Genomic DNA, 21,387 nt, shown 5'->3' on the forward strand with positions numbered 1-21,387 from the left:
GCCCTTAGCAGCACCTCATCTTTTTGTCTCTAACATTTGAGATCTACAGTTCATTTTTCATGAACTCTATTACAGCTGAGAACAGTTTCCTGCAAAACCCTACAATAAACAAAAGAGTTAAGTTCCAAATTTTAATTAGCTGCTTAACACAGAGATATCCACTTATCATCATGCCCAGCACACACAATAATTAAAGCCATAAAGAACAGAGGACGCATTAATATTTGTGTGCTGTGTGGGCTCTGAGGAGGGATGGCTGTGGGTTACAGAACAGGCCAGTGAGTTCTTACCCAGTTTCAGAGGGGAATCAGAGAAGTCACTTCTCTTCTCTGCAGCCATTTCCATATATCCAGGAAAATTATATAATAACATCTGTAAGGAGAAGGGTGACCCACTACTTAGCTCCTTCAGGTTTCTGGGGCAGAGGTTCAGTGCTATGTTCTGCACACATCTCTCTAGGTTTGTTTCTTCAGAGACACTCCAAAAGCAGATGCAATGGGTGACGCATAAAGCACAAGTAAAGCACTGTTCTAACAGCAGAATCCTGCAGCAATAAAAACACAGGTACATGGGCTTATTAAGGTAAATAAAAATGCATCCAGGGATGCTGAGAATGCCTTTACAGCCTACGGTAAAGCCTGATGTTCCATGCCCTTACTGCTACAGCTACTGCAGCCAAGGCAATTAAGGAAGCACAGGCAACTTGTGATAAAGTCAAAAGATGACCATTCCCTCCACATCAATGGCCTCAGTTCATGCCTCCCAATGTAATGCACTTGAATGAGGCCTGAAAGGTGGGAGCTCCATCCTCCCTACTCAAAGCAGAAAGAACAACGATACATCCACAGAATCCTTGGGGTGTCTACTCCTCTTCAAAATCTGTAGGTGAAATTTGGCCAAGTATATTCCTCCTTAAATGCCTTGGCAGGTGACGTGTTCAGTCATGGGTTGAATCCACCTCCTCCCTCCCCAAGAAGAGTTGTACTGTCATCCTCCAAATATTTCTGGAGAAGGAGGTCAAGCAAGACTTATGAGAAGTTTGGGTATAAATCATAGAATCATAGAAAGGGACCTTCACAATCATTTTATTCCAGCCCCTGCCATGGGCAGGGACACCTCCCACCAGACTAGGTCACTCCAAGCACCATCCAAATAGGGCCTTGGACGCTTCTAGGGATGGGGCAGCCACAGCTTCTCTGGGCAATCTGTTCCAAATAAAGACCAGATTATTTCCAGTCAATAACCAGAAAGGTTTTAAGAGTCTAACAAAATACAGTTGCCAAAATAAGCCTCCTTTACACCCTCCTAAAGAAGCTGAAGGCAAACCCAACACACTATCATTGTTAACTTATTCATGCTGGTAAAAGATGACTACATTTTTTAGCATAAAGTAGTACATATAGTAGTAGTAGCATCATGATAAAGCTGTGGCCAAATCTTCCACATCCATAAGGCTTTAGAGCATCCCTGATACCATCTCAGTTCTGCCTGATTCAGAAAAAGCTTCCTGCAAGTACACACAAACACACAAAATCCCGAACGCTTCACAGCCAACCTCTCAATCAGTTGATTTTGGAAAGAAGTTGCTGAAGTTTACTTTAATGACAGATTTTTGGAGTGCAGCTGGGGAGGCGATGACACACATCAGCTGCAGCCCTTCACACCTGGCCATGTTCCTTGCTCTGGGGTACACAGGTTTCCTTGTAACATGAATTAAAGCAGACTGAGTACAACAAACTGGTATTTCAGTAGTGGGGTTATTCAAAGGTCAGGCCAGAGATTTTGTATGTCCGGTTTTCTGCAGTCTATGGCAAGCTGGTCAATATTTCAATTCCTGAGCAGGTATCTTCACAGCAACCTTTCCACGTGGATTTGCATAAAGAGTAGTAATAAACTAGTAGGGATCTAATCATGTTTTACAGCTATTTCCCAAATCTTTTCCCATGGCAGATGAAGAGTCTTTAAATCCACCTCTAAAAATCATGCCGTGAAGTGAAAATCTCTCCAGGTCCATTTATCTGGGTCTATCAGTCAATACTGGCTGATGAAACCCTCAGCAAAGCCAACAGGTTAGGCACCTGAGTGATTTTCCAAATTGCTTAACTGAATCATCAGGCATCCAAATGCCTTTTAAACTCCAGTCTGGGGTGTCTTTAATTCTCAAAACACCATACTGAGACACAGAAGTGCTTGTATTTCTGTTTTACAGAAGTACCTTAGTCAAAATCTCAGAGAAAGCTGTAGTTTGAAGGATTCAAACAGAGGTATCCCATGTCCTAGGGACATTTTCTAACCACTGGCCTCCCCATGTAGCTGGTCCAGAGCCTTTTACAAGGACTGTGTTTAAAATATCATCCCTGCAGCCCTCGGTGGGAATGTCAGTTGTAAGAGAAATACTGAGCTCAGAGCTTGAACCCATGACTCCCATATGCTAGTGAATCCCACAGCCACTACACCACAAAGCTGACCCTATTTTATTTGATCTTAAGATGTTTCTAAATCTTGCCTTTTTCTATGGTCAAGGGATAGAATTTAGTTTCTAGTAAGCTATTCTGATTTCATACTTTAGGACATCAAAGTATGAATGATGTTTTTCAATTTTCTCCACTTAAGCTTATTATAAGAAATATTTTAAGGAGCATTATTCCCTAAGATACTGCACACAAAAATCTGCAAAAACCTTCCTCTCTATTGACTTTGGGTCAATGTTGAACACAGACACGATGTGTTTCTTTAAGGACATGTCACAGAATTATACATCTATCACTTAAACAGAATGGCTAAAATACTGCCTGAGACAAAGGGAACCTCACAGCCCATTTGGTTAAGGGATGCTTTAGGGAAAATGCATCCTAATGAAGACGGATTTATATTCCAATGAATTATTTTCTGTCTTTTCACAAGCTATCCTTTCCCACACTGCAAAAGCATGATGATACCCTCCCTCTACAACCAGTTTTAGGTTATTTTCACTGACAGCCCTGCCCCAGTGCCCTGATCTGTCCAACTGCTCCTGTTGAAGGACCCAACCTAAGTCCCCAGGTCAGCATCACCCCTGGGATGCCGAGCAGATATTTTCCAATTCCACAACACTGATATTTGCTCCTAAAGGCAGATGGAAACAAGCTGTATCATTCCCATTAGACTAAAAAGCACCAATATCTTGTGAAGTCGCAGCAATATTGTCGGTGGATTTAAACAAGCAACATAAAAGCTTGCTGCCTGAGAGAGCTGACACGGTGTTGTGTGTCACTCTTTATTATGCTGCTGATAGTCATTTATATCTGGATGTGGAGCACAAGCCTCACAGACTCACAGCAGCAACACAATGCAGAAAGCACAAGAGTGTGTATTTTAGACAGAACACAGGCATGAAGCTTGTTTTTGCTTGGTTCAGGGTCATTGGGACAGGACAGAAAAGACCAGGATCTAACTGCTGTCAGGGCACCTGAACTTGTATAAGATCATTCTTTTCTCTCTTTTTTTTCCTTCTCATCTCATTTTTGTCTATCTTTGGACAACAAGCTCAGTGTGAGTAACCAGGGTGCTGCTGCAGCCAAAAGAGCCAACAGGATGGCTGCACCAACAAGGGCATCACCAGCAGAGATAACAAAGTCATTATCCCACTGTATGTGGCACTTGTCAGGCCACACCTGGAATGCTGTGCTCAGTTTTGGTCACTGCTATGCAAAAAAATGTTGACAGGCTGCAGAGGGTCCAGAGAAGGGCTACAAAGATGATCCAAGGCCTGGGAAGCCGTCATATGAGGAAAGGCTCAGTGACCTGGGTTTGTTCAGCCATGAGAAAAGAAGGCTGAGGAGAGACCCTTATGACCATGTTCCAGTATTTAAAGGATGGCTACAAAGAAGAGGGAGGGGAGAGTCCCTTTTTACAAGATGAGGGGCAGTGGGTATAAATTACTACTGGGAAAATTCCTCTTGGACACAAGAGGAAAATTTTTCAGAATTGGAATAATCATCATTGGAATAATCTCTCCAGTGAAGTGGTGGATTCCCCACAATTGGACACTTCAAGATTCAGCTGGACAGAGTCAGGGCCACCTTGTCTGGACAGTGCTTTTGCCAAGAAGAGTTGGAGCAGATGACCCTTGAAGTCCCTTCCAACCTGGTATTCTGTGACTCTGATACTTTTGCTCCTGGAAGACGTGGACTGGCCATGCAGTACAGAACAGCAATACATGGAAAGAAATCACACCAGTCCATGTTTCAAAAGGCATTTCAGAAGTTTAAGCTCATCCAGAAGTGCCTCTGGATGGTACCTTCACCCTGCTGCTCTCAGGACCATACTCCATCAGATCCTAATGAATCCTGATTGAATAGGTCAGAGACTATTTCTTATTGAAAAAACAAGTCCTCTTCCCAAATCCCTCACAAAACCCACACACAAACCCCCACTTCAGAGTTTCCTTTTTCTCCCACACGTCCCACAGCCCAGATGAGCGGTTCCACACCTGAAGCTGGTGGCTGAAAGAACAGCCTGGATGAGTTCAGGAGGCAGCCAAGGTTTTGAATTGGAATTCTGCATTCCAATTTGAATGGATTTCTACAGTCCCACTGCAGCATTTATCCAAGGCAGCATTTGCAAGGCTGAGGTTATCCACACCGCTGAGCAAACGGCACACAGCTCATTTATCTGGAGAGGCTTTGTTCAGCCCGGTTTCACGCTCCCAGCTCGGACACGATGTTTAGCTCCTGGAAGATACACTGCTGTATATTTAGATAGCAATCACACAAGCCATCATTTTAGATGCCAAAGAAAGTAAAATTAAATACCACGGGGATTATATCAGAAACCAGGTTTAGCTAGTATTTCAGCTCTGGGTCATTATTTCGCATGTATATATCAAAGGAATGTGAATATGGAACAGGCTGAGAAGCAGAATGCAGATGCAAATGCCAAAATACTAGAAGACTAATAGATTATTTTTAAGGGGAGGGAATAGACTGAAAATATAGGAGAACGTTGCTGAAATAAATCAAAGGTGAGCAGATGCACTTGGCCAAATGGCTTTTTCCTTCGTAGTACAGCGATTTGTTTTATCCTTATGCTTCCCGAATCCAGTCAATAAGACTGCATTAAAAATGCATGGGCCAATTTGATGGCTACAACACGGGGGTTTTCAGAAAAGCTGGGGCATTTGGAAGGGCACGGGGACTGTATTTATGTACAGAAAAGGAAAACAGAGGTTGGGAGAGGGAAATACTTGTCAGGTTCCCAATCTAGCAAAAATAATAAATTCCTCTTCTTTCAGGAAAACAGCCTTCTTTATCAAGAGAAGCTGCCACACTCACACCAGGCGCTCACGGAGGGGGGGGGGGGAAGGAAGAGTAATGCACCTACGAGAAGAGCAGCCTAATTTTTACCACTTCCCTTTGCCACTTGCTGTACTTTAGGACTCCTGTGGATGCAGGCTGGGGATAGGCACTACAAAAGGCTTTCAGGGAAGCTGGCAGAAATGAATTTTCATCAGAAAACAAAGCTGACATTTTCCAATTTTCTCTCTGGACAAAGTGTAGAAAACACTTCATTTGGAGGGAGCACCCACCGAGCTGGGAGATCTCATCCCTCAGTCTCAGCTGACACGGGTCAGTGGTTGGCTTCATTTGGTGGCAGCACTTCGGATTGAGAGTTCTTTAGAAGCATCCCACCTCCACACCCCTTTCACCTGCACCAATTCACTGGTTCTGCTTCCTGCAGTCACTCCAAATCTGTGAAACTGCATGACCTGTCCCACAGACAGTGGCAGCCCTGAGGCCTCCTGAGGCAAACTGAGGCCACCAATCCCTCCATAGGCCTGGCAACCCCTTTCCAGTGAAGTCCTGGTGCTACAGGATCTCAGCAGGCTGCCAGCAGATTATGGAGGCACCCTCTGCTGTGCAGAGTCCTTCAGCATGCCTGGGTCACCCTGAACTACTTTCTAAGAGGCTGGGTCTGCCCAACAAAGGCTGACTGGTGCATTAAACAAACAAAGCTTGGTTGGAATGGCTGGATCACTGGTCTGCAGGACTCAGCTTCCAGCACTGACCTCACCAGCCCACTGTCAAACTCCTGCTGCAACAATCCTGCTGCCAGGGGCAGGAATTCACAGGGGTTTGCCACATTCTTTGGTTGGATATTTCAGATGTTTTAAGAACTTGACCATGTGGACCTTTAGGTTCAGAGATAAATCAAGGGAGAGCATCTCCATTTGGAAAGCAAGCGCATTGTCCAAGGAGAGGGGAAGAAGAGAGAGGGGGGTGGAGGGAACTAGACTCGCGCTCTCTTCATAAAATCTGTCAGAGGATCCACAGCTGATTTGCAGCTCTGCTCTCTCCCTGGGATGCCTGCAGCCAGCCAGGCTGCATAGGAAGGTCTTCCCCGGCAGGAAGGCAGAGAACACATTCTGTGACACAGTAAAACATTGAAATTAAATTTAACAACAGAGGAAAACAACTTCTGAGGGCTCCTTCAGCAGCAGCAAGAGGTTTGTGCCGCTATAGGAACATCTGAATTTGCATGAAGTGTAAACACGCTCACACACACACACACACACACACACACACACACCCTGCTCCTGTTTGCACCCAGAGTGTTCAGAAAATAGCACATGTTCCTTCCCTCACTTCCACCTCGCTGCAGTCGTGGCAGAGCCAAAGCCCTGCAAATGGCTGGAAGGAAGCAGGGCTGTCATCCAGCCGCTCCGCAGTCACAATCCGCTGGGACGAGATTGTTCCAAACTGTTGTTGGGGACCATTCAAGCGGCAAAACATTAAATGTTTCTATTATTTAGTGCATGCAGCTGGTTAAACTGAACAGCCTAGCAGGCTAATGGGAACACAGGAATAACCAGGTCAGCCAAAGAAGGTGTAAGAGTGAGAGAGTGTGTGTGTGTGTGTGTGTGTGTGTGTGTGCGTGTGTGTGTGTGTGTGTACTGCTTGCTGCTTCTTGTATCGAGTGGAGATTTAGGAACAAATAGCCTGTGTTGTAGCACTTTCTACCACTGAGAGCTGTACAAGGCACTGATTAACTTTTTAAAACCTACTGGGGAATGGAAGGATCTCTAGGAAGGTCGTACAGGGGCAAAGCTGCCCTTAAAGGAAAAAAAAAAGCAAGAGCTTTCATGCAGCTTCAAGTGCAGCGGGACTGCCATGGAAAGGCCTCCTGGGTTTGGGGGCTCAAGCACTTCACAGAAGGACTGTATAAAGCACAGCTGAGGATGGAACTATATTACTCATGCCCTGTAGAGTTATTGCTGGATTGTTGGTCTGGATCAGAAATCATTCCCTATAAATACCCAGCATTTCCATACTAACTTCCAACTCTTTGGAAGCTATTTCCACCATCTGGAACTACACCATCCATTGCAGATCCCCTCCTAAGCATCTTCTATGTAGGCAGAATCATGAGGTGCATCCTACCAATTAAAAAATTATCATCTTAGTCTCTCTCTTTGGAAGCCAGCCTGTAAACCATCCTAATATTTAGGGTGACATGTAGGAAAATGAAAGCAAGCAAGCAGAGGCATTTCCATAATGCCAGGACTAATTGCTCTGTTATGGAGCCATTTGGTTGAAAAACAGTTTAAAAAAAGTCAAATGGAAGTCCTCAAGCTTCAGGCATTTCCAGAGTGGGTGGGCAGAGCCCGGGGTAGGAGACCAGACAGCACGAGCTGCACAGCAGATGACTGTGTCTGTTACATCTATATCTAATTTCCTTGGATTTATGGCACCCTCAGAATCAGCCCACAGGCACTGCTCGGCAGGGTGTGCAGCCTCAGACCACTGCCTGTTACCCACCCATCCCTCTGATCCATAGGGAAACAAATCATACCTTCCAACTATTTTTATTCCTTTAAAATTCCACCTGATGGTGACTAACAGCACAGTGAGGTATAGTCACCACACACTTTTGTTTTACATTACAAATTGAGTTCTGCAGAAGATCCATGTTCGGATAAACAACAAATTTGGAAAATCAGCTTCATCCCAGTTAATGGGAAATCTTCCCCAGACTAAAATTTTTAGTGCAAGAAACTGCTGCAGAAACTGTTTTGTATAATCAGCAAAATGCTCCATATCAGTCATCCACGTGTACAAAATTAGAAAACTATTCTAATGAAAGTAAATGAATTCTAAATGAAAGTACAACTGCACATGAAAGTCAAGACCTTCTGCTCCAAAAATTTCGAGATATTTAGACATCATAACATCTTTCCCTAGATTTTTCTTAAACTAAATAATGTCAAATTCAACTGATTTCACAAAATATTTCTATTCTAATGCAAATGCAGGTCTCATCAGGGTATTGTCAAAATTTCTGCAATTAAATTTCCTTGAAAATTAGTTAAGCTGTCCTAGAAGATTTGGGCTAGCACAGTAACACAAGTTTTACAGCTTTCCAGTTACAAAGATTAAACTTATGCAGTAAAATCACGGAATCCTAGAATGGCTTGGGTTGGAAGAGACCTTAAAGACCATCTATTTCCAACCCCACTGCCGTGGGCAGGGAATATTCCACTAGACATATACTGGTATACCAGTATGTCCCAGTATCCAAGCTCAGAAAAAGGAGACTGTCATTCTCATTCTATCTATTCACTCCCCTCAATGGTGCATTGTGTCCCAGCTCATTATTTTTGCAGTCTGCTGTGTATTTTTGGCTCATACATGTCTGCTAAGGTAAGCAAACAAAACTTGAAAGACCTATTTCTGCTAAATCAAACTTATGCTACAGTATCTTTTCATCTTTTTTTTTTTTCCTCTCTTCTTTAAGGTTCAGCTCCTCACTACATCAGAGTTCATGGCCTTAAAATCTGCTTTGGAAAGAAATGCAACATGGACCCCTGTTGATAATTAGCCCCGAGTCTGAAGGTGGAGAAGGAGGGGTTTAACATTCCCCATCAGCAAACTCCAAAGCCAGGTAGGTGCTCTCCATCCACCTGCAGCTCTGACATGTAAGAAACATAATTAGAAATTGGTTCCTATATTTTTCAAAAGGAGTAAGAATTATGAAGTAATAGGACTCCAATTTTTGCATGTTATCATATTAGGATATCCACATCCCTCTTCTGAGTTCTCAGGTAAGTATTAATGTGCACTAAATTTTTTTGCATTTTCCCAAGGGGAATTCCCTACACTAGGGGTGGCAGTGCCCGACCAAGAAAGTACATTTCATAGACTGGTTTGGGAGTGGAAGGGACTTCAAAGCTCAACCAGTTCCAACCCCCTGCCACGGGTAGGGACACCTTCCACTGGAGCAGGTTGTTCCAAGCCCTGTCCAACCTGGCCTTCAACACTTCTGGGGATGGGGCAGCCACAGCTTCTCTGGGCAACCTGCGCCAGGGCCTCACCACCCTACATAAACGTTTGCCTACAAAAAGAAGGCAAACAATTCCCACCCAAAGGTGGGAGCTACATCCTGACCTCCTTGATTTATAGCAAGGGGAAAACAGCAGCAGAAAAACAGTTCTGGAAGGCCTAATCCATAGAGGTAATCCATAGGTAATGCAATGGGAACAGAACGGAGTAACTAATTACGTTTGGAGTGTGTGTGCAGAGCACTTTATTGACCAGATCTCTTAAATTGGTATTTATGTTATTGCTGTCTGGAACCCCCAGGCCTTCTTTGAGTGATATTAGTAGATGAGATAAATAGAAATTATTTTACAGTTCCTGATCAGGTTACTGACACATATGTTTCTTGTTTGTAAATGTCAATTCATTAGCATATGAAGGATAAACTCCTATACTTCAATAACTACATTTTCTGATAAAGCCATTTAAAAGAACAAAGCAAAACACCAACCCAAGAGCATGTTTTCACAACATCTGAATCTGTTGCGGCTGCTTTGGAAGATACATAAACCAAAGCTGACACTACACTTGATCTCAGCCAAAAAGCCTAATAGCAATATTATAGCCCGTAATGTTTTACATCTGACAAGCGTGAAGATCCTGTTTGTGCATCTATCCATTATTTATCACCTTAGTCAAAATTACTACCACACACACCCCCCCCCCCACCAGCCGTGCACGTTGCGGGGGCAGAATTGCCACCTGGAATGGTAAAACCAGGAACCACTCACCGTGTGGAATATTTTCAAAGTCAGGGGATGTTTTATTTCTGCAGCTGATTCGCAGTCAGGCCGGACTTGGAGAAATTAGTGAGCGCAGCTCTAATAGACAGGGTTGGAGAGTCAACCAAAGAAACCATCTCTTGTCTCCTGTCTCAGGAGTTGTAGCTCTGCTTAAGGTTACCCCATTTTCTCTATATTCCACATTTTATAAACCATATCTTTATCTGAGAGGGTGGATAATCTCTGTACATAGGAGCTATTGGCAAGTACAGGAGTTATTCAAATCTCTAAATCACAGACATCTGCTGCAGCTCTCACATGCTTCAGCTTTCACAGGTGGCTTTTTCCATGCAGGATGGACGGCCCAGTGTTGTCCCCTGCAGATTTTTCTGCTGGAAAACACCCCGATTCATTCCAGTCTTCCTTGAGCTATCTGAAAGGAGTCCATTTCTACCATTCTCTGTCCTGGTCTGGATCAGTAGGTCCAAAGAGCAAAACTAATAACAAAAACACACACGCTTTCCCCAAAGGTTACACAGATGAAAAATAATAATCATACCACTTTCAGAAACTTTTCCTCTGGATATTGCAGAAATTATGATACTTTTTCACAACCTTGGGATGTTGCTGACAGAGCAGCAGCACTTGATAGGGTTATCTGCATCCTGGATACTTTTCTTTGCATGATGCCTTTGCTTCACAGTAAAAAACAAAACAGCATCTGTGGAGTAAAGCTGTAACTCATGCAGAAAGGCATTTTAAAATAAATATCTATCTTTTTTTACCAGAATAGATCAGAAAATATTTTCTGAAGGTGAAAGAATAATGAATTATCAATAGGCAACGTGGGTGGAATCATTCGCGTCCCATCTGCCTTCTCGCTGCCTAAATCCAGCAACTCCTGCAGTCCTGCAAATGCTCCTCAGCTACAGCACGTGAACAGAGAGACCTGTCCATCTCCTACTGATTTAAAGATTAAAACCCTGCCTGGAAGAAGCTACCTACCAAGACGTGTTCTTACAGTCCTGATTCGACTGCCGCTGAAATCAGCGGGAGTCCTGCCACTGATCCTAACAGCGCTCAGATCACGTTTCCCACAGAGAGTTATTCAGGAATCCTAACGCAGACATTTTGTCAGTAAAAAGAGCACAACTGTAGAATATGTACTGGAAAAAAGGAATTTTATATTGGCAGGAAGATAGATAAAATACCTTAATAGGGTTTTCTTTTCTTCTCTGATTTCTATTATTCATGGAAGTCTAATGATCCCTTCCTGCACGCAAGACAAAAGTAAACCAGAGCCTCCTGATAGCAGGGCTGGTACTCTGTCATTAATGTGATGTGGGTATGTTAATGCAACAGTAATTGCCCACCCTACTGCACTCAAATCACCTTGAGCTGCAAGAGTATCACTGTTAGAGTTTCGTTTTCATTAAGATGACAAAAAGGACCCCGAGATAACTGTCTGGTTTTGTGTGGTATTCATGAAAGTGAATATTAACAGAATTGGGAGGGAAATGAAGAGCAAACCCAGAAATTAGCTAAACTGATGCCCTAACGCTGTAATTAAATAGATATCATGACCTGGCACATCCCCCTCTGGACTGGCCAGAAAGAAGCTGACGGCAGATAACTCAAGAGGCATCTGAACATCAGTGCTGGCTCGTAATAAAACTTTCAAAACACGCAAGCTGCAGTGAAATTTAATCAAGTGAATTTCACATCAATGCAGCTTCTAAAAAGAATTAAAAATCAAGAAGAATCACAATTTCAAGGCAACGTCGCCAGCCAGAGAAAGCATAATCCATATTTGCATTAGGTCCTCAAGCATCTTGTCACGTATCTGCTGCACTGAAATCTTCTCCCCACTTGGCACAAAACTTCCTTAGTTTTCAAACAACTACGAAAGAAAGTCCGTAACTAACTTATCAAAGGAGCTTTGAGCCAAAATGCTGAACCCTGTGGGCCACAGTGATGAATTCCTGACTTGGGAAAGAAAAGTTTGAGACAGATATGATTAACTTTCCATGCTGGGAAGTGTGGCTGCCCCGAAAGGGCAAGGAGTGTTGGGAACTGCAGATGGCATCCCGGAGCTCCGCGATGAATCGGGAGCATCTTACGTTCCCTGGGGGGATGTTCGCACTGTGTCTGCGTCTAGACCTGGAAGACGCCATTGGAATGGCAGGACCCATCATCGGCTTGTGAGCCGTACGTGATATAACTCAGTAACTGGATGGGCTGCAAGAAGGGGAATAGAAACATGAAATAACATGTGAAAAGTACCAATTAAAGCACCAATGTGGAGGCTTTATATCTCCAAAGAACCCGCTTGGGTTTGCTGAGGTTATCTGTAAGGAGACTCCTTGCCAGCAAGGATCCAGCCAGTCAGACTTGAAATACGAATTTGTGGGGTTTTTTTTACTTTTAGGTTACAAGGGAATAGTGCAGGCAGGGAGGGATGTTGCTGAAATCCAGCTCCGTAATGGAAACCTGGATGAAACGGTGGCTGCATCCTTATCACCTCCCTGCAATTCAACACAAACACTCGCAGCCTGACCACGTGCCCAAGACAGTCGACGGAGTTTATGTTAGTTCAGCCATGTGTTGCTATTCTGATAAAGGACAAACTGACTCGCCATTAGAAGCTAACAACAGCCTTAGAAAATGTACTGTTAAGCATGTTTCTTGGTTTAAAAAAAATAAATAAAAAATACGTTCGATGCATTTTGAAACGATGAAAAAAAAAAGGGTCTGAATGTTCAGCTGTGTTCTGAATTGCAGAGTGCACACTCCACCTGAAAAAAATCTGTGCTCTGCTAAAGTCATTCGTGTAGAGACTTAAATTATTTTTATTCTTTGTCAGTGGTAAAATGATACTTAATATTTTATCTCTTTTGTTCGCAGCAAGGTTTTTTCTTGTTTTGGAAAATAAACGTCTTTCCCTGGGGAGTTTGGCATCAAACAGCTCCTGAAGCAAGTAATATTTTTTGCAGCTGTTGTGAGCAGGGTTCATCTGTAGTTTGACTCAGAAGCGACTTGTGCATCACTGGGGTCAGAGATCATACGAGTGGAGAGAATGTCACATAAGAACGAGCGAACAAGGACAAAGGAAAAAATATGGGAACAGTTCCTCACGTGCTGGGAATGAACTAATGGTAACGAAAGGGCAATTACACTCCTGAAGTAAAGCTTCTTCTAAATCAAAGTGGCACAGTACAGTATATTGTTACAGACTCACAGCACAAGCAAAAAGAGCAACACAATAAATAAAACCAAAATTCCATACCCTGTCTGCTTGTTCTCCAAATTGAAGCATCTCAAATATTACAGCAATATTTTCTGTATTTCATTACAGAGTCTGCATTTGCCACTTATACACTTTAGCATGGAGGACATAAGTGACTGTAGTAAGTCACTGGCAGAGAATGTGGTTCTATAATGGGGTGCATCCAAAATCTCAGCATTGCTACTCAAAAGGTGAAACCAAACACTGGAAGAGGAACTGAGCCTAAAAAACCTAAGGATTCTTACACACCTATGCCATTTGTGAAAGCGGAATGCTGGGGAAAATAAAAAATATGGAAATATTATCACCTTTTAGAGAGCCTTAAGGACCACACAGACAGATCAAAGCACAGCTGATTTATGAGCAAATCTCACCTATTCTTTTAAGAGCTTTCCAAAATTACCACTGTATATCGAGGCTTTAAAAACAATGGATGAAAAAGTAGAGGGGGAAGGGATTTCATTCTTCACATAAAATAATCTCTGTGTGGAGCATATTAATGTTCCTTTGAGGGGCTCTATAAAAGCCCCTACATTAGAGAGATAAGGAAATACATTGAAATGGGCCAAACTAATCCACAGAGCTAAAAGACACAACAAAATATTCAAATACCTGCTCTGCAAGTTCTCCTGGGCTCCATCATAAAAGCTGGGTCATTTATAATCAGACATAAAGAATAATGAGCAGAGGGCACTTCAGTCCTTTTGCAATGTCCCTTCATTGTAATTCACTGGTTTGTCAGGAGCTCCTGCTCTGCTCAGACAAACAAGATACAAGATCACGTGTCTTCAGGGATGGTAAGAGGAAAAAATCCACAGAAAGAACAAACATGTCCACCCTTATGTCCAGCACTGTCATAATTAATGACAGCAAAAAAACCCCAGTGCCTCAGGGGTTAGGTCAGCCTCTAAGTACTATAGATCCAAAGAGACCACACAGGAAATCACATTATTCCATATCTCCCTCCTGCATGGCTCTTTAGACTTTTTCCCCAAAAAGACTGTAATGAATATTGTCAGATACAAGATACTGGAATAAATGGACCTTGGGTCTCACTCAATTCTTGTGCCTGTATTGGTATTAGAAGACAAGCTGTCATAGGCATCTAAATGATGATGGAGCCCCTAAAAATGAAAGGGCAGAAAAACCAGGAATGATGCAGCAGGCAGTTCGATCAGCATCTGCTCTTCTTCCCCTCCTTTTCCAAGCACAGCTCTAACATTTTGAATGGCTTCATAGTTCTCCAGGCTAGGACTCCAGCCCCACTCCCAGGAAAAAAAAAACAGGTTTGTGTACAGTGTATTTCACTTTGATAACTATTTTCCCTAGAAGTTTAATAGAAAGCTCTGAAAACATAACTAATTCTGCCTCCCTAGTGCCTTGTTCATCTCAGCTACCTTCCAGGAGAGACCACCTGGCCCACCATGTGGAAACGAGAAAAGAAACTACAGAGTCAACCCCCCCGGCTGGTAACAGAGGATATTTATTACACTTGTCCACAGCCTTCAAGGAATTGGTGTGTTTGTGCATAATTTAGTAGGTAGTTGCACGAGTTCATTGTTAGAGGCTGAACATCTACTTTAATGGTTATAGATACACTCTGAGTTTTCAATCTGCTTCTCTATTTCCGAAGGGGAAAACAATGTAAATATCTCTCAGAAAACCGGGATATAAATAACAGGGGACAGGGTGGGATTTGGAGTTTCTTCCCACTGCAAGCTCCTGCCTTCTACCTCTGGTCACTGCCTTGTGTCCTGTCCCAATCCTGCCTCAAGCAGATGAAGCGGATGTGCTGCCTGCCATGACCACTGCTGCAGTTCCAGCACATCCCCGGCATGTGCAAAGACCCAGATACAGCCAGAGCTTCACAGAAAGCCCACAAACCCCCTCTTGTGTCTCTTCACCACTGACAAGGTCGGATGGGACTGTGAGCAACCTGATCTAGTGTGTGGCATCCCTGCCCACGGTAGGAAGTTGGAACAAGACGGTCTTTAAGGTCCCTTCCAACACAAACCATTCCGGGATTTCTGTGACAAAAGAAACACCACTGAAAACCACAAGGTGAATGTGCCACCGTGACAGTGTCAAAGTAGGGTCTCCTCCCGTCTCATTCACACTACCCTCCCAAAATCCAATCCCAAGTCTGCAAAGTCGCCACTTGATCTTATGATGATGAAGGATGTGGCTGGAAAGGGCCCAAAGTTGAAGGATAGCAGTGAGAGAAATTAAGCCACTGAGAGATGCTGAGGTGAGGAACACACTGCTGGCACTTTGGTTAATCGGTGCAATGTTTCTAGTAACAGCTTCATAAAAGCCTAAGTTTAATAACACCTCAGCCCTTTCCAGAAAGTGCTCATTAACTCATTGTCACTGCTTGGTGTATCCTCAAATTGCTACCTTTAAAAACCTGTGGAAAACTTCAAAGACGGTGAGGCTGAAGAGCAAATATTCACTGGTGTCTTAAAATGAAATCCAAGGTAGGGCAATGAGCAGAGGAACAGTTGGTGAACAGTTGGTGAATGGATATTTTTATGCAAGGAATGCCTGAAGGAAACGGAAAGAAAAAAACTGTGTAGGAAGAAGGAGCAATTAATATGCTCCCTTTTTTTCCACCCCCTTACGCTTATTTTGATTTAAAAGTCTATTCTTTCAGTACCACAGATTAGGGTCGCCCTACAATTTACCATGGAAAAGAAAGTGGTCATAGGGGTGGAATCGAGAAATCAAAGAGCCTCTGACAGAATTTTTAATTATTCAAAAATGATCACAAAGATATTCTGAATTAATTTTCACATTTTTGCATTTGTACATTTCAAATGCGTATGTGCATGGATGTCACTCAGTTCACTGGGAAGTGGCACACATCCTTAAGACCAGTTCCCTCGTTAATGTCACTCTTGATTGGGAAGGCCACCAACTGTAACAACATCCTGCTAAAAACATTAAACACTTCAACATTTCACGTGAGCTGTTCTCACCAAAAAGCCCTGACTTCCCCAGAAATATGTGCAACAACAAGCCTTTAATGCCAAAAGCTATTTAGATAAATATACCAAGTTAAAATAATTTTAAAAAAACACTGCATCCAGATTCCCTCCTGCATCCTGCTAATTCCAGGGCACAGGTCTTCATGGGTGCATCTCTTAGCTTAATGGGAGCTGTGAGGCACCATCAGAAACAGAGGTCACAAAGAGAGCCTCAGAAAGCAGCAGATGCCCCAAGTGAATGTGGGATGCACTGGACTGGACCCTCCCAGCAGAATTTATCCTGGGAGTGATGTCTTGGCTTCCAGCAGGGATGAGGAGAGAAATCTTCACTCTCCCAATGTTTTTATAAACAAGGAATCAATACAACATCAAGGAACTTGTAGACGTGTGTGAGGTGTGGACAGTTTTGGGGGTAATTACTGGAAACTTGGCTTTACTGAGAAGTATTAGTATCATGTACACAAGGCTGTGGAGGGTAGACACAGAATTTAATAGCTTTTTATTGAAAACATGCTCCTATGAACAGTCTACAGATTCTTAATTATTATTTTTTTTAAACTATCGCCATTTTTAAGGGAAGCTCCACTTTGGAAATGCACGTTTTCACACCTGGAACAGAGATGAGCAGATGGGGAGAATAGGAGAACAGAACAGTCAAGTAAAGATCACAGGAAAAACTGTTTAAGAGCCTCTGCAAGAGAAGGACAAATATTGGCATCAAATATTTATGGACAGTCATTCAATCAAGGTCCATGAGCTTCCGTTCAAGTGTTCATTCCCTTTTTTATTTACTCCTTGCAAAAATTCATTGCATGAGCAAGGTTTAGCATGACTAGATCTCCATCTAAAATATGTACACTGGATGCAAGTAAGTTTTCATATTTGTGAAGAATTGGACATTTGTGAAGTGAATGGGAGTGTTGCTGTGGGTTTCAGACACACTGAGATTTCCCTCCAGATGTCTTCCAGCTGATTTCAAAGCAAGAACAATCAATTCCACTGACAATAGGAATAGCAAAGCATTCATAATCTTTCGTAGAATGAGACAGCTTTTGAAACAAAATCCATTTTCCAAGTTACATTGAATAACATGGGCACTTAAAACCAACTCCAACCTGAGGAGAAATTCTATACAGTGGCTACTTGCTCGGATAAAGTTAATGGAATACTGCAAAAAAACAGGGAAGGCTGTTCCTGGACCTATTCTACACACACAGACACACACTAACACACCAATTTTTTTTGTTTGACTTTTTTCCTGTTCAGATTTGTGATTTAGGACATTACCCTCCATGTCTGAACTTAAAATTACAGCAAATTGCAGAGCAGTAATTCAGAGGACTGTCTGTGGCTTCTCTCTGAAGACACCAGCTGAGGATTTTCAACATGCCCATCTTTTACAGACCCGAGTCCTTAGTCACCATGCACTCTTTGACTCTATGAAATGCTGCAGATGCAGATCCAATATTTGCAACTTAATTTTTCATGGTACAGTTTTTAAACACACATATAGATTGCAGTCCCAGATGTATCACTGCACACAGGCAGTGATCTCTGGGTGCATTTCCCTCATACCCTGTCATTAAGAGCTGTATTGACAGCAAACAAGTTACAGATTTTTTTTAACAACATATAATTTTGCTGTTGTTTGCACGTTTTCTCCAAGACATATTGGATACCATTTGCTTTTCATTACAAAAAATGTGCTGACAACAAAATCACATATTCCTGACACACAAAAGAAAGAAGACATAGCTACCATTTTTGGGGCAGGGGAGCTGTTCCATGGGAAACTTGATACACCATTCCCCAGAGATGCAGAGCTTGCCCAGCTCACACATGAACACAGTATGTGCATCTTTCACAACACAATAGATGGGTTTGAGGCTTCCCAAACCCCTGTCCTTTTTATTCATACTGCAGTGTATTGATGTATTATTTTCAATTATCTGAAGATAATTAGATCTGGATATCCAAGGGTAGCCAGATGCAAACACATCTGAAGATTTATGCAGTTGGCTGCTACATTTCTGAGTGTGTTTATACCTATAAAGGCTGTAAGACAGCATTGCAGTGGAGCTACATTAGCCAGGTTAATTCATCACACAAACACGGCGATGCAACATCCAGCCTAAAGCCAGAACTAACTTCTGATTCTTCACATTAAAGATACACCTATATCAAAGATCTGCAGATAGACCTAAATCCAAGATGGGTGTAAGAGCCTATGGAGAAGCCAAAGCCATTCCAAAATGATATAGACCTTTGGCTGAGGTGAGATATACAGCCCAAGGAGTAATTTTACATCAGCCTCCCACTGGAATTCAGTTTGTTACACTCACAGTTGATACTCATGTACTGCTCTGTTGGACTAGAGTGAGGCCTCCCAGCTGGATTGGAACCTGGTGGTGGTGGTCTATCAGAGAAAGGAGAGAAGCTGAGAAAAGAAGAGAAGCCAAGAAAAGTCCATGTCTATGTATATGGCAAGTGATATCTGAGAGGATACCCCAGCTCTTCTTATAAACTTCCCAGCTTATACTAGAAGGCAGATCAAGAACACTGGCTCAGGAGTCTATGACTTTACATCCATTTTTGGTGAATTGAACTCTGCATCCCATATATCTGCTTCATGCTCAGGCTTTAAGCTTACAATGGTCTGTGCAAGAAGATTAAATCCCAGTAGTTCAGGACATGACTCTCAGCCCAAACCCTCTTCTGGATGCTCAACACTGAAAGCAACAGACAGTTTTGTCCAGCCTCTTCCTTCCATAGTTTCCAGGCAAGAAGATTTAAAAAAATCATGTGGGACTACAGAAGGAAAATATGGTGAAATCGACCAAAAAGCTGGAACAGCAGAAGAAATTCCCAAAAGAGCAGCAGGTCCCCAGGCCGTGGCCTTCCCAGTTCTCCGACAGCTTGGGGTACCCCGCAGCTGAATGGGGCCTATGGCACACATCAGTGTGCAGCAGTTCTTCCAACTGCAAAGCATATTGAGAGAGAGGAGGAGAGTAGAATAAAAGTAGCAAGAGGACAATTTTCTTCCTCTGCCAGTTTTTAATTGTCATTTTTATAAAGGGCTCTCAAAAAGAGTAAGACTGTTAAAGCCAAATTGAGTCACTGGAATTTATTGACAAAGGGAAAGGCAAACCCAGCCACTGCTTTGTCCATGAGCTGTATTTCTTTATTATTACTAAAAAGCCATACTGATCTCTCTGGAGCTGGACTGTCAAAAAGAATGTACTTGGGTCTAAAATATCCTTTTTTGCTTGTGTGGTCTCTCTCCCTCTCTCAGTTCCCTTTCCCTGTCCTTAGCCAGCTGGTTGGTAGTTAGTGCAGCTGGCAGTGATGCCAAGTGCTTCGCTACAGTGGAGCCCTGGGATTAGGCAGGATAATAATCAGTGCTCAGGGAAGCATGTCCTGAATACACCAGTGACACTGAGCACTGGGCCCAGTGCTCCTCGTTCCGTGCACTCCAACCCACAGGATGCAAAGGAAGCTGCACATCAAGAACAAGGAATGGTTAAGCATTAGAAAAATGTTAATGGCAGCAGTGACCTATGGGGTGTGCATGTAAATCAGAGACCACCAAACACAGTGCTGCAGAAGGCAGCTGTGTGTGACTGCCAGGGACCACAGGCTGTGCACAGCCCCAAGGTCATGGTGTGGTGCTGCCACAGCTCCACAGCGGGGAATGAACCCACCAGGAACTCGCTGAGTCCAAACGGAGCTCAGGAATCACCCATCCCAGCACTGACATCCCAACTCCACTCCTGTGCAGGGGGAATATCACAACCTGACTCACAGAGCTGCAGGCTCTAGCAATTCTGTGTACAAATTTGTTGCAAAATCTGGCGTGTTTAATGCAGAGATAAAATTTGGGGAAAAGTCAAATCAAGCCTGTAACCCACCTGTCTCCCTTTCTAAGCCCTGTGCAGCAAATGTTCAGTGACACAATGCTGAGGTCAGCACGGGCTCCATCTACAGCCACAGCAAGGTCACAGGCTCCTTCCTCAAGAGGCAAAGCAGCACCTTGTCTAGCCTGGGTGCCTGATGGTGGTCCTTCCTTTGGACAGCCCACACTTCTCTTCATCCCAGAGTCACCCTGATTTTCCACCCGGACCTGTCCCACAGTCTACTGCAGCAGTAGCTTGGGCGTTACACTCTTCTCCTTAATACCTCTGCTCAGCAGAACTGCAGTAATTAGAGCTGGTATTTCAGTATACTTGAGTCTCCCACATTTTTAGTGATTTCAACACCTACATTCCGGGCCAGTGTATCCTGATAGCGGATTTCAGGTGAACACTTATTGCAGCACCAGCCACTCATCCTGACCAAATGGATGAGCAGCAGACCAGCATCCCTAACGAAGGAGCCAGGAAATGACTGGTTCATGGATTTAAACGGCTGGCTGAGAATTCAGCCATCATTTGAGGATCCTGCTATTATTTTTTTTCTCTCTGCAAAATTTGAAGTCATTAAACTGATTTCCTTTTAATGTCTCTTGACTTCTTGAGCTTTGCTGAAATGAATATTTCCCTTCTGTGCATTATGCATCCTCTCAAAACCCAGCTGCACACCCATGGCCTCAGAGCAGGTCTGAGGGTTCAGGGGCTAACAAAATCTCTGGGAATGTGGTTTTAACACTGCTGATCAGGGTAGGAATCACACAAACTATCAGCAGCAGGTTTGTAGAGCAACACACGAGTACAGCTGCAATTAATTGGGATGGTTTTCAAAAAGCAGAGGCCAAAAAATGAAGAAGCAGAAATAAAGTAACTTTTCACCACTGAACTAATGTAGCAATTGGTGACCAAGAAGCACAAGTCCAAGACCTGCTCCAAGAGTCCCCACATGAAGCTGGTTAGCTACAAAGAAGGCACAATTATCAAAAAGCTAGAAGACAGCAGAAAAAGGCTTATGATTCTGCAGGAGACAGCAATCTTTTACTGGCCTGGGATAAAATGTAGTTTTTATTCAGGTAAAGCTCTCATTAAAATCTGGGAGAATACTGAGTAAGTAAAAATAAGAACCTCAGGGTC

At 43.1% G+C, this 21,387-nt stretch overlaps 1 protein-coding gene across 11 annotated transcripts in view; it reads right to left on the minus strand.

Annotated features, from left to right (window-relative positions):
* DAB1 (DAB1, reelin adaptor protein) overlaps window positions 1-21,387 on the minus strand; it is a 434,644-nt gene that overhangs the window by 314,327 nt on the left and 98,930 nt on the right. The window lies entirely within an intron of this gene.

Source organism: Corapipo altera, unplaced genomic scaffold (assembly GCF_003945725.1).
Source record: "Corapipo altera isolate COAL_440 unplaced genomic scaffold, ASM394572v1 112, whole genome shotgun sequence".
Taxonomy (NCBI): Eukaryota; Metazoa; Chordata; class Aves; order Passeriformes; family Pipridae; genus Corapipo; species Corapipo altera.